A 15,994-nucleotide genomic window follows, 5' to 3' on the forward strand; every position below is an offset into this window, starting at 1 on the left:
AACAATGATCAATGGCTTACCTTCTACCATGATGTGGTATAGGTTCACATCTGCTTCACTCTTTGTGAAGCCCAACCCAGTGAAGTAGCTGTCGATCCTGGTGTACCAAGCACGAGGTGCTTGCTTCAGCCCGTACAAATCTCTCTTGAGTCGGCACACATGTGACTCACGATCGAAGGTCTCAAATCCTTTTGGCTGCTCTATGTACACCTCTTCCTCAATCTTGCCATTGAGGAATGCAGTCTTCACATCCATCTGATGGATCTTCCAACCCATCTGTGCTGATAGTGCCAACATCGATATGATAGATGAGTATCTTGCTACTGGAGCAAAAGTCTCATCATAGTCGATCCCCTTGACCTGTGAGAAACCATGGGCAACAAATCTTGCCTTATGTTTCTCCACACTACCATCAGCAACTTGCTTTACCTTGTAAAGCCAACAAGAACTCACAACTGACTTGTTCTCCGGTCTTGGAACCACATCCCAAACACTGTTCCAAACTATGGAGTCATACTCCTCCACCATAACATCAACCCAAACTGGTTGCTGCACGGCTTCCTCAAAGGAAGATGGTTTGGTCTCTACACACTCCCCAACAAGGGCCATGTAACCAGTGTGCCGCTCAGGTGACCTCCTCTATCTACACTGAGAAGATGGCTCTCCTACATTCTCTCTAGCATCCGATAACAATCTGTTAGCCTCCCTTGCGCATTTCCACCCATCTATGGAAGACTCTGCATGAGTGGATGTCTCCACTCCTGGAACCTCTGCAAGTGGCTGCTCTACATCAGTATGAGGCTCCCCCTCCTTAGGAACCAAAAGTTCCTCCTCCGCATGCATCTTGAGCTCCCTCTCAAGGGAAACTCACATGGCCTTCAGCTCATCGAACTTAAGATCTCTGCGAACCACTGTCCTCTGACTGGTAGGAAAATAAACCCGATAGTTGTGGGGAGTATCAGTGTACCCCACAAGTATCCCCAACTCTGCTATTGGCTCTAGCTTCTTCTAGGAATCCTTGGTCACATGGCAATAAACCGATGAGCCAAAGATCCTAAAGTGACTCACATCTGGTCTCTTCCCAGAGAAAGCTTCCTCTGGTGTCTTCATCCCAAGTATGCGATGAGGGCTTCTATTCTGCAAGTATACCGATGTATTGCATGCCTCATCCCACAAGTGAAGTGGTAGGCCTTGGTCATGCATCATTGCTCGAGTTGCTAACACAATCATTTTGTTCTTCCTCTCGGCCACCCCATTCTGCTGTGGGTTATGGGGTGTCGTCAACTCTTGTTTAATTCCTTTTGCTGCACAGAAGTCCTTAAACTCTTGAGAGACATACTCTCCACCATTTTCGCTTCGCAAGGCCCTGATATTCTTTCCTGATTCTTTCTCAACCAAGGCTTTGAACTCAAAATACCTTGAGAAGATTTGATCCTTCTTCTGCATGAAATAGATCCAGCATCTATGAGAAAAAGCATCAATGAAAGTAACATAGTACCTTTGTTTAGCGGTGGAGGCTGTTGAGAATGGTCCACACGCATCTGTATGAACTCGCTCCAAGATTGCTTTAGCTCGACTGTCTTGATCCTGAAAGGAATATTTTGCATACTTAGCTAAGGTACAACATTTGAATGTATCTACTTGCTCAAGTTTACCTTTGGGAATTCCGATAGAGATCTGCTGCATGATCTTCAAGGCCCCATGATGCAAGTGTCCCAACCTTCTATACCATAACTCGCCAATATCTTGGCTTTGCACCAACTTTGCTTTAGAACTCAATGAAACACAGTCATCTACCTCCAGCTTGTAGAGATTCTTCACTCGAATCCCAATCCTCTTGGTCTGACCCGTGGCGATGTGTCTCAGGAAAGTCTTTCCTTTACTGAAGACTACATCATAGCCTTTGTCTTCCAACATTGCGACGGATACCAGGTTCTTCTTCAGTCTAGGCACATACTTTACATCAGTCAGGGTGAGAGGAGATCCATGCTCCCTCCGAAACACAACAGTGCCTTCACCTGAAACACAGTACTTTCCATCATCGCCCATCTCTATACGCATCTGGAGGTCCTTCTCCTCCAAGGTATTGAATAAACTCTTGTTGCTGGTCATGTGGAATGAGGCTCCACTGTCCAGGTACCAAACACAACCCACCATCAATGAAACCATGCATGTGATGAGGGTAAAATCCAATTCGAACTATGAGGCCAGTGGCTCACCATCTGATCCTTTCGAGGATCCCTTCTTGGATTTCTTCTGACAATTTGTTGCATAATGGCCCACCTCATGACAATTAAAGCATCACACTTTAGATTTGTCAATCTTCTTCCCACCATGGGAAGAACTCAATTTGGAATGGGAAGCCTTCCCTCTCCCTTTCCTCACCTTATTTGCTAAGGCTAGATTTTCTTCATCATCATGCTTTGATTAAGAACCATCTCTGGTGCTTCTCCTGATCTCCTCCTGCATCAGATGCGACCACAGTTGTTCCCAATCTGGCAGTTTCTCTCTTCCATTCACTGAGTCTTGGTAGCTATGCCAACTCTTAGGAAGACCGAGGAGAGAAAGACTCACCATGTCATCATTGGCTATTGTGATTCCTACACTTCTAAGCTCATCTCTGCAGGTGGTGAGCTTGTTCAGATATGTAGATATCGTGTCGCCCTTTTCACACTTGATTTTCTGAAGCTTGTCTTTCAACGACAACTTCCTCTGATCGCTGCTGTTCTGATATAGATCCTTCAATGTCTTGCAAATTGAAAATGGTGTCTCCTTCCCATGGACACTCAAGACAATATGGTCTCGAACTCCCTCCAGAAGAATCCTCCTTGTTCTCGCCACACATTTCTTCCATTCCGCCAATTCTTGGGCATTAGCTGCTGCTGGCTTGGGGACTTCTTGATCAATGAAGTCCTTCAACTCGTTGTCCTCTAATATCGCTTCCATGCGATCCTTCTAGGCTATGTAATTCGAGCTGCCATCCAGGGCATACTCGAGTCTCAAGCCATTGAATGCCATTGGTGAAGTTTGAGATGTGATAAGAAATCGATTCTATACCTACAATCAAGAACTTTCAAAATTTTGAATTTCTCCCTTCTTTGTATATTGTTCTCTGCTTTGATCACCTTTTCTCTGATACCATGTAGAAATTCTCCTGTAGATTAAACTGATAATGCAATGTAACTAAAGCAATATATTTAATCTACTTCTACAATCAAACTTGCGGAAGCTTAATCGATTTTGAGCAAGATCAAATAGAACACATATAACAGATGAAGAAATCAATCACAAATGAACACAGAAGAATACTTTGGGGAAAGCCTTAGCTAAAAACCCCGCTATCTGTATTTTCATACAAGTGGAAATATCTCAAGATTACACAAAGCTTTAGCTCACAAGCTATCCAGCGCTTAGTACAATCCCCCACTATTGCTCATAGACAAAATAGACAACACATATTCCTTCCTTCAGTCCTCCAAGCCTTCTATTTCCTTGCGCAGTTTCTCCTAGGTCCTCAAGCTGTCACTTGTGTGTAATTATTCCTCACACACTGCTTAGACCTCTGAAATAACTACGCAATCCTTAAGGAATGAATTCCTTCTGTATGCAAGAGATATCCTCATGGGAATATTCCTGCAACTGTTAGTACACTGTCCCATCGTTTGATCTCAACTGGGTCTCCGTCTGAACTGACATGCATGAGTTATTTATGAGAGAATATTCAGTTATTTGAAGTACACTAGTTGCATGCATGCATGCATTGACTAACTGAACTCACAATCAATTCCACAAACTGTTGGAACTAATCTAATTGGACTTAACTTAGTTAACTGAGCTAACTAATTACAACTCATCTTGATCTCCTTAATTAAGGGATAACTTCCTCAATCAAAGGGATAAGTGTTGCATGTCTTCACATAGACTTCATGTTTGATTTTCTCCAACTAATTAACTCAAGATGAATTAATTAATTATTTTACAAACAGTTGCTGAGATCAAATTCGAATTTTAATTCTCAATTTTAATTTAGGGACTAATTAAAATTGGAATGTATCCCGAAATGCTATCTATAGCAATGCTATTTTTAACATTTCTATTTTTTGCATTTCTTGTTGCTATTTTCAACATTGAGCCTATGTGTAAATGTATACTAGTCTAAAAGGCCCTCCAAGACTAGCACAATCCTCCTGAAGACATCAGCTAGTAAAAAAATGAAGAGGACAACCATGTCGGCTTAGAATAAAGGCACAACAGTCCACTTGCACATGGCATCTTATTATGGAGACATCACCACTATATATAGGTAACTAAGGGTCAACACAGAAAAGAAAGAAACTTGAATTCCTCTGTATATCTCGATGGGAACAATGAAGAATAGGAACCCAGATTCCTCTGTATATCTCGATGGGAACAACAAAGATAGGAACTCGGATTCTCTAAATTAATATGGATAGAGACAGGGGTCTCAAATATGCATGACAAGAGAACACAATCTCGAGTACCTTTGAGTAATTACAATCTCAATATAATGATGATCTTAGTACAATAAAAGGAACTCAATCATGATGATCACAATTTTGGTCTCCTTATAGTTTCAACCTCCTAATTGTCTCGACATTATAATACTAATATCACTAAAGCAAGCTCTTCTGTCTCAGCATGATTGTGGACACACTCTCAACATACTAACAGTCACAACATAGTTATGTCAATAAAGATCTTGGTGCAAGGAAGGGACATACTCATTGTCTCGGTATATTTATGATCTCTGTCTCAGTACAACTGTGATCCCATAGTAACACATTCACAGAATACTCTGTCTCGACATATTGGTAATGAACAAGTCACTCCACTTGAACGAAATCATGTTCTAGGTCTCAATATTGATCATGAAAATATCTTGGTGAAAATGTCATATATATATATATATATCAAGATCTCAATGTTATAGTTATGATTTTAGTAAAAGCGCGGAGATGATCTTAGTAAAAGAAAAGTGAAGATCTCATTGAAGATGTGAAAATGAAGCAACAATAGTGATCTTGTTGTTATAATGAATATCTCAGTGAAGGTGCAGTAACGATAAATTCGATGACGCGATAGTAATGATGATGATCTCAATAGTAACGAAGAATAGGATTGTTGTCTTTGTCTTGGAGTGGCCTAGCAGGTCAAGGGTCATGGTCTTGGTATTCGTCAATCATAATCTATATAAGAAGAATTTCGTGTGGTTTTCCTTTCCAAGAGGGACAGGTTTTGGCCCTGGCAGGATGTCAACACATTGTGTTCTTGTCTCTTTGTTTTGGTAGCTATTTGTTGAAATAAAGAAGACACACTCTAATAATAATAAGTGAAGATTGGAATAAGAAGAAAAATTGAAAACACCTCACAAATAGTTATGTTGCAAGAATAATCTGATCAACTCTAATTTCCCTATATTTCTGAGATATGGTTCGAAGAAGTTATGGTTTTTTGCATGCTCCAGAATTTAGTCTCAAACAGGTGACCTAGGTAAAATTGTCATAACTTTCTCTATGAGAATCAGATTCGAATCTCATAAAAAGTGACCGAAAGAGCACGAACTTTAGTTTTTCTTGTATCATTTTCATGGCTAAATGTTGAAACAATGACACGTGGAATTCTGTACAAGTTTGATCTACTGAACTAGTCCATAACTAGGTCATTGTGGGAGATTGGGCATAAATTTATCTTGAAGAATCAAATCTTAGTATGAATTGTGGAGTTGGAAATAAGACTCAGAGGGATACCTCAAGAAAAGGAATTGGTGTTGTTTTAATGCAAGAAGGAAGACCCATTGGTTTTGAAAGTCATCCAATCAAAGGAAAGTATTTACACAAACCTATTTATGAGAAGGAAATGTTGATAATACTACATGCACTAAAGTAATGGCAATCTTAACCAATGGGAAGACACTTCAAGGAAAAAACAGATCATGATAGTCTTAAATACTTTTTGGAACAAATATTATCTTTAGAAGAGAAACAAAAATGGGTCACAAAGATGTTGGAATATGACTTTGAAATCATCTACAATAAGGGAATTAAAATGTTGTTGCAGATGCACTCTCAATAAAGGATGAGGATGTGGAAGGATTGGTTTGTGCGATTTTTATTATCCAACCTGAATGGATAACTGAAGCAAGGGATGAATGGAAGAATGACGAAGAAGTGTGTGTTGTGGCCAGTAACAACCCCCCTTCTTATTTAGTTTTCTCACTAATACTAAATAAGTGGGGACCCTTATCCATAAAATTCAAAAAAATAAATTAGGACTTGTATTCTTTTTTGAATAAATCTTACTATCATAAACTTAGGAGAATACTCGAAAAATCTAAAAAGACTTAAGTTTTATGATAAGTTCGAACAAAACCGTTCTCTCAATAAAAAGCGTCGCATCGCATCACAAAAAGGTAATAGATGCTTTCCTACAAACTGAATCCTAAGATTGCGAAATCACGATGCGAGATCACATATTAAAGAAATTCATCGCATCGCAGTTTTCATGTGCTTCAAGTATCACTTAAAGTGAAATACTCAAACTGCCGATATGCGATGGCACGTCTCGCAAATCACATTTCGCAGAAAACATATGGTAATGGATGATTGCCACACATAATGGATCAGCGATATTGCGAAGCAAATCGCAAAATCGCCTTATCGCAGATCTACAGGGCTCGTCGTTCAAAAAAGCTTTTCCACAAACCGATGCCCAATTATGCGCGTTAATGTTAATTTAATGAGTTAGTTGGCAATCATTAATGAAATATGGTTTTGATCTGATCGAAGAGCCATTTCACGTAAGGTGATATATTTTATATGATTTCAGCATTTAAAGCTTTCCCGTCACCTTTTTCTTATCATTACTCTTTCCTCATTTGCAAAATTGCAGGAGCAAAAAGCAGAGAGGTATACATAGTAGTGTTCAGAATATTATGGGAAAGAAAGGAAAGGCTCCGAGTTATGAAGACAAAGAAATGACGCCCTTATACACAGACACCACCTATAACGGAGATGTCGACATTACTACTTGGGAAGGCATGCACAGTCTACTCGAGGAAGAAAATCCCAGAGTCATGGAGGTTACAGCTACTGCAGACTCGCGTGGGTCATCTGAGGCATCAATTATAGAACTAGCATGCTCATTCTTGCAACGGATAGCGGCAAGGCCCAAGATTGTTCCATACACGGACATGGTCAAATGGGTACTAGATAGCGCTGAGATAATAGACCGATAATTTAAGACTCAGAGCTAAGAACTCATGGAATCATTCTTTCCACAAAATATAAGGTTTACATCCTCTAACAAAAAGCGCGCAAGAGGCAAAAATTAGCACCAGGGAAGCCCGGATCAAGAAATCGAGGCAGTTTTCGATGCGCGATTAGCGCTAATCGCGCATCACCAGGAAAAACCTCTTGAAAAGGAAAGCCTCTAATCACTCAGTCACTTCTAAGCCCGGAAAATTGTAGTAAAAAGTACTAAAGGCGAAAGGCAAAACCTGAGCTCTAAAACCAGTAGTATTTATCAAAGATATCTTCAAGTGGTATGTAAATTTCTACCAAATGTGCAGCATCTACAAACAGGTTGGAGACAAAAGGCTCAAGAAAGAGTAGAGTCCATTAAAAGGTTAACCAAGTTAAATTAGAATTCTTATTAGCAGTACTTGGTTAAACCACACAGTGAGTGCATGACTCTCAAGTGTCTCACTAATTCTGCCGATAAGATGGTGCCAGCACTTGTCGATTCCATTTTTGCAAGATAGCTAAAGTCGGAGGTCGGCCAACCAACTCTCCTCAAGCCAATGCTGGATGCTTGCGACTACAAAGATCAGATACATAGATAGTTAATTGCCAGTTTTACTTTTAGATTCAGTTTTAGTTTTAGTTTTGCTTTATTGCCTGAAGTAAGGACGGTCATTTAAACCGCCTCCTATATTTTTGTAATAAACTATTTTTAGATTTAGCTAGTAGTATTTAAACCCTTCTCATGCATTTAGAGAAGGGTCCTGAAATTTATCAAAAACTTGTCCTCAGAACATGCACTTCTGCACCCTCCGAGGAGGTTTTGATGAATGAATGGAGCAAGATTTATTGATATATGTGTTTAATATCTACTACTGAAATTGCACTTTTGTACTCTTAGTAGATGTTGAATTAAGAAGAGATAAATCATTATTGCTGGAGCTTATGAGTAGAACTCGTTATAAATGGTACTTTTATCTCTTAACAATTTCTGCTTATGTGTTACGGTGATATTCATGTTCAGTTATTTATGTATGAATGCTTGAGTTATCATTTGGCACTTCTGTACGGTGATAGCCATTTATTTATGCTTAATATATGAGTGATTTATTATGCGATATGTTTTTCACAATTGTTTTGTCTAACTTTTTATACGAAATGGTTTATCTTTATTGAATTATTTTTTTATAGCAATTGAATGATCTTTATTACCACTTTCCATTAGAAACTATTTTAGATCGCATAACGGAAAGATTAAATCTGGGGTTAGTTTTAGAATTAGATATTTCTGTTCATTAGAATACAATTGCATGTTGTTAAATTAGATTTAGAATAAAAGCATTTACTTAGAAGTTATTAGGAAGGAAATATCAATTCTCAACACACACACACATAAATTGGGAAACTAGTCCCATATCCCCAGTTGGACCCAATACACCAAATGGAAAAGGAGCTGCTAACCAAGGTCCGGATGGGTGGGTATCCCCCTTGTTGTAGACCCGATTTTTGGGGCTTCAACATATTTGGCGCTAGAAGGAGGGCCCCAAACTATGAATGGCAAGTAAATCTAAATCTAAATACCATTCTAAGAGTAAATCGCCCTCACCATCTCCCCTGACTTCTCCATCGCATTTAGAATCTTTAAATCTTGAGCGAGAAGTCGATAAAACAACAATCACTGCCACAACCTGAATATTTCACAGAAATCTACTATTGAACCTCCTGAAGTTGAATCTTTGATCCATAAAATTCAGTGATTTTCTATATCTCCCCAAAAATCTGAAAAATTTCAAGGTAGTGTGACTTCGCAATATAACCCTTCTCATCCCCTTACTAGATTGTAGAGTGAAAAGTTTGGTATCGAACCAACTGAATTACCTCTACCTACAAGGAAAAGAGCAAGGAAATCACCTAAAGGGTCTGATAGTGAGACTCTTTCGTCATCATCATCCATCTCAACCTCTCCATCGCAAAGTCAACCATCTACTCCTCCACTTCAAATTATTGTCCACCAGACCACTGGAACTTCAACATCTCCTTCTCAATCATCTGGAACAGTAATATCCTCATCTTCCCAATCGCAAGGATCATCTTCTGCACTTTCCTCTGTTAGTAGTTCAACGATGGCCCAAACTCCATGGAATAACCCAGGGGCAGTCTTAATGCCTGCGCCCTTGAGTCAATTACCGGCCCATCCTGAAAAATGGCCACCTAAGTTTAATCCCGAAGCAGGCATGCTAGCAGAAGAACACATAAACAACTTTATGTTATCCATAAATCTCAATGGGGTTACTAATGAAGACGCTGTCATCAAGATCTTTCTTTACACTTTGCAAGGAGCAGCCGGATCATGGTATTTCTATTTACCATCCGGATCTATCACTAGTTGGGATATTTTCCAAGAACAATTCTTGACTAAGTTCGGTGATGAAAGGTCTACTGCGACACTGATCAATGACCTGTCTAACCTTAGAGCTGAATCAAGGGAACCTGTCAAAGATTTTAACTCGTGTTTCAATAAACATTTGAACAAAATTCCTACTGCCTCTAAGCCTAGCGAAGAAGTTTGAAGTGAATGGTACATATATGCTCTACCATCAAACATAGCAATCTTCATTGATAGAGCTAACAAAAGAACTTTAGCTAACAACATGAAGGAAGCAATAGTGGTAGAGAAACGTATCATAGCCTTAGAAAAGAAAAAGCCATCGATGAACAAAAATATAAGAAGGTTACCTTTAAAGAAGATCCCAAGAAAAAACAATCGAAAGACCCATTTGATTTAGAAGGATTGCAGAAAGTTTTGAAAACCATGTCTAACGAAATGATTGAAATTAAGAAACAAGTAGCAGAGACTTCTTCTAAAAAGCCTTACAAGCCTTATAGAAGAAATCCTTCAAATGATCCAAAGCCTCCCAATGCTATTACAAATGTTGAATCAGAAGAAGAAGAAGAGGAAATTTCCAACGAGGAGCCTATTGATGAAGAAGAAGTTGTAGAAGTACAGGAATGTGGGATTTCATCCTCCCAGATGAAGAGGATCAAGAGGCATCACCAGTCAGTACTAGAAGTAAAAATCAACTCGATCCTCCTCAACCTACACCTAAGCCAAAGAGCGCAAGCTCAACGTCTAAGGATAAAGTCACAGGAAAGAAAACATCACCCAAAGCGGCTCAAACAAGCCCAGTCCAAACAGATTCACCAAATCCATCTAAAACATTGATTGTTTATGATGAGATGGAGTATAATATCGTAGAAGACATGAAGAAAACTAGGTCTAACATTACTTTTTATGAATTGAGCAAGTTAAAACATCAACAAAAGCTACTTTTGAAAGAGTTACACGCAATACCAGTTGCACCTCTGCTTGCCACTATAATCTCGCAAGCTTCTCACAAAATGGGAAGACCTCCAACTAATGTGATTAATAAAGTTGATCCAAATGATATCGCTCTAATTGGAGGAAGGTCAAGATCTCATAGTCCTCCGTTTCTTCTTACTTATGAAGTTTTCAACAAAAAATTGCATAATTGTTTAGTTGATTCAGGAGCTTCGTCTAATAACTTACCTAAATCAATATGTGCAAAGATAAATGTTCAACCTCAAAAATTTGCAGTACGCATAGTTCAGCTGGACTGGTCACAGGTTGAAGTGATTGGTGAACTAAATCAGGTTACTATAAGGCTGTCATCTAACCCAAAGGTATGTCAAGTTATTGATATTTTAGTTGCAGACATTCCAGAATTTTATGGCTTAATTCTTAGCAGGGATTGGTCTGAAAAGCTTCATGGATATTTTGCAACCAACTGGTCGCATATGTGGCTCCCTTTGTAGGAATTTACAGGGTAAGTTCCTCAGAAAGAATACCAAAAGGACACCGCTCACAACCAGATCACAGATCAATACACCATTATTTTTGACATGGTTAAAACCCTCAAAGAGGGAAACAGTCCACGGCCTGTCCCAACGTGGGTACTACAGGCAATTTATTAATCAAAGAATGAAAATTTACATAAGCTTCTCTCATGCACAGATTACCCGAACAATGACCCTCCATGCGCTTTAAATAGAACTCATGGACCAATCGGGTGTCAAGCCACGGATCAAGTGTCGGTAATACCAAGGAGAGAATGAACCGTCGGATCACTACATATTGTGACCGTCGGATTGTAAGTTACAAAATGTACAACGGTAAAGAAACACACTTTACCTAACTCTATACTAGACCAAGTTGAACTTAACTATTTCCTATGTGTCGGAATATCCTAACATCCCCCCTTAAGAACAACTTGGGATAGGATTGAAGGATTTACAAATATGACACAATAGGAGAAGGAAGGAGGCACTAGAGCCTATCCCCCCGTAGTGACAACTTCCTGAACTCCAAGCATATATCGAAGTTTAGTGAACTTCGCCTCTGTGAGAGCCTTTGTGAAGATGTCTGCAACCTGATCATCTGTTGAACAATATTGCACTTCAAGAACATGGTCATGAATGAGATTTCTGATGAAGTGGATGTGTAGTTCAATGTGTTTGCTGCGCTGATGCTGGACTGGATCTTTGCATAGCTGAATGGCACTTTGATTATCACACCAAAGTGTGGTTGGATGCTGCTGCTCAAAGCCAAACTCTGATAGGATCTGACGAAGCCACAAGGCTTCCTTACTAGCTTCCACGGCACCACGATACTCTGCTTCTGCTGACGAAAGAGAAATGGCAGCCTGTTTCTTACAAGCCCATGTAATAGGTCCTGAACCAAGAGTGAAGACATAACCGGCAGTAGACTTCGATCATCAGGGTCACCAGCCCAATCAGAATCAGTGAAACCAACTAACAGAGGAGCTGCTTTGGCACTGTAATGAATCCCAAACTGTACTGTACCTCGAACATAACGAAGTATTCTTTTAGTTGATTTCCAATGACTTTCACGAGGGTTTTGCATAAAACGAGCAACAAGGCCAACAGAAAAGGAAAGATCAGGACGAGTATGGGTTAAATACAAGAGTTTTCCTACAAGTTGACGGTATAAGGTAGCATCAACTTCAGGAGAAGTACAAGAGACTGAAAGTTTGACTCCAGACTGAAAGGGAGAAGGGGCTGGCTTACAGTCTTCCATGTGAAAATGATGAAGAATATCACAAGCATACTTGGACTGGGAAAGGAAAATACCCTCCTTGGATTGCAAGACTTGAAGACCGAGAAAATAGTGTAAGTGTCCTAAGTCTGTCATTTCAAATTTCTTTTTAAGGCTGGACTTCACATGGTTTATAAGGTTGGGATCACTACCAGTAAGAATAAGATCATCAACATAAAGAACAAGGATGATAAGAGAGTTGCCCACTTTCTTGGTGTAGACAGTATTGTTAGAATGACATCTAGAAAAGCCAGATTCTAAAAGAAAGCTATCCATTTTGGCATACCAAGCCCAAGGAGCTTGCTTGAGGCCATAAAGGGATTTCTTAAGTCGACAAACAAGGCTGGAGTCTGTTTGTATGAAGCCAATGGGTTGTTCCATATAGATTTCTTCCTGCAAGTCCCCATGCAAGAAGGCAGATTTAACATCCATCTGATGGACTTCCCATTTTAAAGAGGCAGCAAGGGAAAGAACAAGGCGGATAGAGTTCATTTTGGCAACAGGGGAGAAGGTTTCAGTGTAGTCAATGCCTTCAACCTGTGAAAAGCCCTTAGCAACAAGACGAGCTTTATGTTTGTCAATTTTCCCATCTGGTCCATACTTGTTTTGTAAACCATTTACATCTAACAAGTTTGCGTCCCTTTGGTAGAGGAACAAGATCCCACGTATCATTTGTCATCAATGAATGATATTCTTCATTCATAGCTGCTTCCCAATGTGGATGGCCTGAAGCTTCTGCAAAAGTGTCAGGATCATGATTTACTGGAGCTTGAGCCAGTAAAGAAGAGGCTCTTTCAAACTGAGAACGTGTACGTTGCTGATCTGTAGGATCACCGGCAAGATCACCTGCTGCATCCCGAGTAGCACGGACCCATCTTGGAAGTTGAGGATCCTGAGAAGGTGGGGGAGGATTATCATCCTCGCTTTCATCATCTAAAGAAGAAATGTTTTCAAAAGTAGAAGAGATAGGAAGAGGTGGCACATCCACCGGACTAGGCTCGCAGGCCGATTTATTTTCATCAAATTTTACATCTCTTCTAATGATAACATTTTTGGACTTAAATGGAATAAGTCTATAACCTTTTACATCTTCAGAATATCCAACAAAAGTACATTTCTCACTCTTAGGTTCTAAAGCTTTATGCTTTTCATCTGGAATGTGGGCCCATGCTTCACTTCCAAACACACGAAAGTGACTTACATCTGGTTTAATGGAACTCCAAGCTTCTTCTGGAGTGATATTCTCTAGAACCTTAGTAGGAGTGCGATTGATTATATAATTTGCACAATTAATTGCTTCGGCCCAAAAACTAAGACTGAGTCCTTTAGATTGCAGCATACAATTAGCCATTTCCTTTAAGGTGCGATTTTTCCTTTCAGCTACACCATTTTGTTGTGGAGTGTATGGAACAGTATGTTGCATTTGAATTCCATTTTCGGTGCAAAAGTTGATGAATGTGTTTTTAACATATTCTCCACCATTATCAGTTCTTAGCTTAAGAATTTGATGTCCAAATTTTTTTTCAACAAAGGCTTTGAAGGCCAAAAATGTGTTAAATACTTTGCTCTTGAGTTTTAAGAAGTATACCCAAGTGCGTCTGGAGAAATCATCAATGAAAGTTAAGAAGTACTTGCAGCCAGAGAATGAAGCAACAGGAAGAGGACCACATAAATCACTGTGCACAAGCTGTAAAGGGGCTGAGGCGTGCCAAGAGGCACGTTTGTCAAAACTGTCCCGATGATGTTTTCCGAGTACACATCCGGAACAAACACCATCTCTGCAAGATACCATAGGAAGACCTGTCACCATATTTTCTTTACATAGATGCTGAAGGGAGCGATAGTTTAAGTGACCAAATCGCTCATGCCAAAGTTTGCTCACTTCATCATTATGAGCAACAAATACTGAGGGAAGATTTGATGACCCAAAGTTGTGAAACTTATACAACCTTGTGGAATCATCAGCAAGACCAGTAGCTAGAATCTGTTTAGGATCTTTTAGATCCTTGATTACAACATCATGAGGTGAAAATTCAACAATTTTACCTTCACCTGAATGAGTTATCTGATAGACAGATAGAAGGTTGCAGGATAAGGTTGGAACACATAATACATCATTAAACTGACCATTGTCTAGATGAACAGTTCCAGTCCCTACAACATTAAGAGATCTATCATCACCAACATATATATTTTTGGTGTTACAATCATTTAAAGAAGAAAACATGGCTTGGTTTTTGGCCATGTGATAAGAGGCTCCAGAATCAATGAGCCACTCATGAGAATGAGAAGAAGAAGAAGAAGATACATTTAATGCATAACCAGACTGAGATGATTGACAACGACATGCAGAAAGTGCCATTCCGGAAGTTGAAGTAGGCTCCACATGGATGTTATGTTTCTTCATTGCGGCTTCCAAGGCTTCCATCTTCTTAAAGCATTTAGATTCTAAGTGGCCATCTCGATTACAAAAGTTACAATGTCTATCAGTCTTCTTCCATTTGTTTTTATTGGTCTTATCATTTTGCTGAAATGATCTTTCATTTTGAGGCTGAGTTGGTTTAGGACCATTCTTTTGAGGATATGACTTCTTAGGATTCTTTGAATTTGGTTGCTGCTGGGCGGCTAACGCTTTCGTGGAAGAGTTTCCAAGATTAAGAAGACCAAGGTGTAAGAGTTTTTCTTGTTCTCTTATTAAGGAATCACAAAAGGAGTCAAAGGAAGGGGCCTTGTAGTATTTTCCTTGACAAATGAAAGCTTCCCTTGTAGAATGGAAAGTGGAAACAAATACAGAGTAGGCTGGTCCCAACTTAGTAAGGATGGAATAAATAAGGTTACCATCTTCTTTCTTAACTTTAACACCTTCCAAGAGATATCTAAGGGTCTTGAATTTGGACAAGAAATCTTCAATGCAAAAAAAATTATTAGGATCCAAAGTAAGCAACTCATTTTCAAGTTGATGGGCTCTAATTTCATTTTTAATCTCAAAAACTTTAGCGAGTTTTTCTAATGCTTCATGAGGAGGAGTCTCAAGTTCTGCAATGTGGAATCTAAGATCAGGAGAAATAGACATCCCTATCAAACCACGTGCTTGATCTTGTCTATTTTCCCATTTTGCAGCCTTGTCTTCATCTTTTGGTTTCTTCTCTTAGTCTGTGGCTATTCTGAAGAGACCTTTACTTCTAAGTAAATCTTCCATGTAGGCTACCCATTGGAAGTAGTTAGTGCTGTCAAGAATGACTTGGCATGGACTTTCCATTTAAAAAAAAAACTGAAGCTGAAAGTAAGTGTTCCAATGGATAGATCTCAAAAAAATAGGCGTTTTTAAAAAAAACGGCTCTGAAAAAGGCTTCCGGGAATGATATTATGGCTTTTGAAAAAAAATGTTGACGCTTGCCGGCAAAGTGCGTGAATGTGTGGGAATGAAAAAATCTCCCCCCAAAATGGAGACTTGAACCCAAGACCTCTACTCTCTTAAAATAGCTTTGAACCAATTGATCTATACAAAAAATTTGAGAGAGAGAGAGAGAGAGAGAGAGAGAGAGAGAGTTTGAACCAATTGATCTATACAAAAAATTTGATGAGAGAGAGAGAGAGAGAG

The sequence above is a fragment of the Pinus tabuliformis genome, chromosome 5_1, assembly GCF_031772625.1.
Source record: "Pinus tabuliformis cultivar Carrire ecotype Pingquan chromosome 5_1, CPIR1, whole genome shotgun sequence".
In the NCBI taxonomy this organism is placed as follows: domain Eukaryota; kingdom Viridiplantae; phylum Streptophyta; class Pinopsida; order Pinales; family Pinaceae; genus Pinus; species Pinus tabuliformis.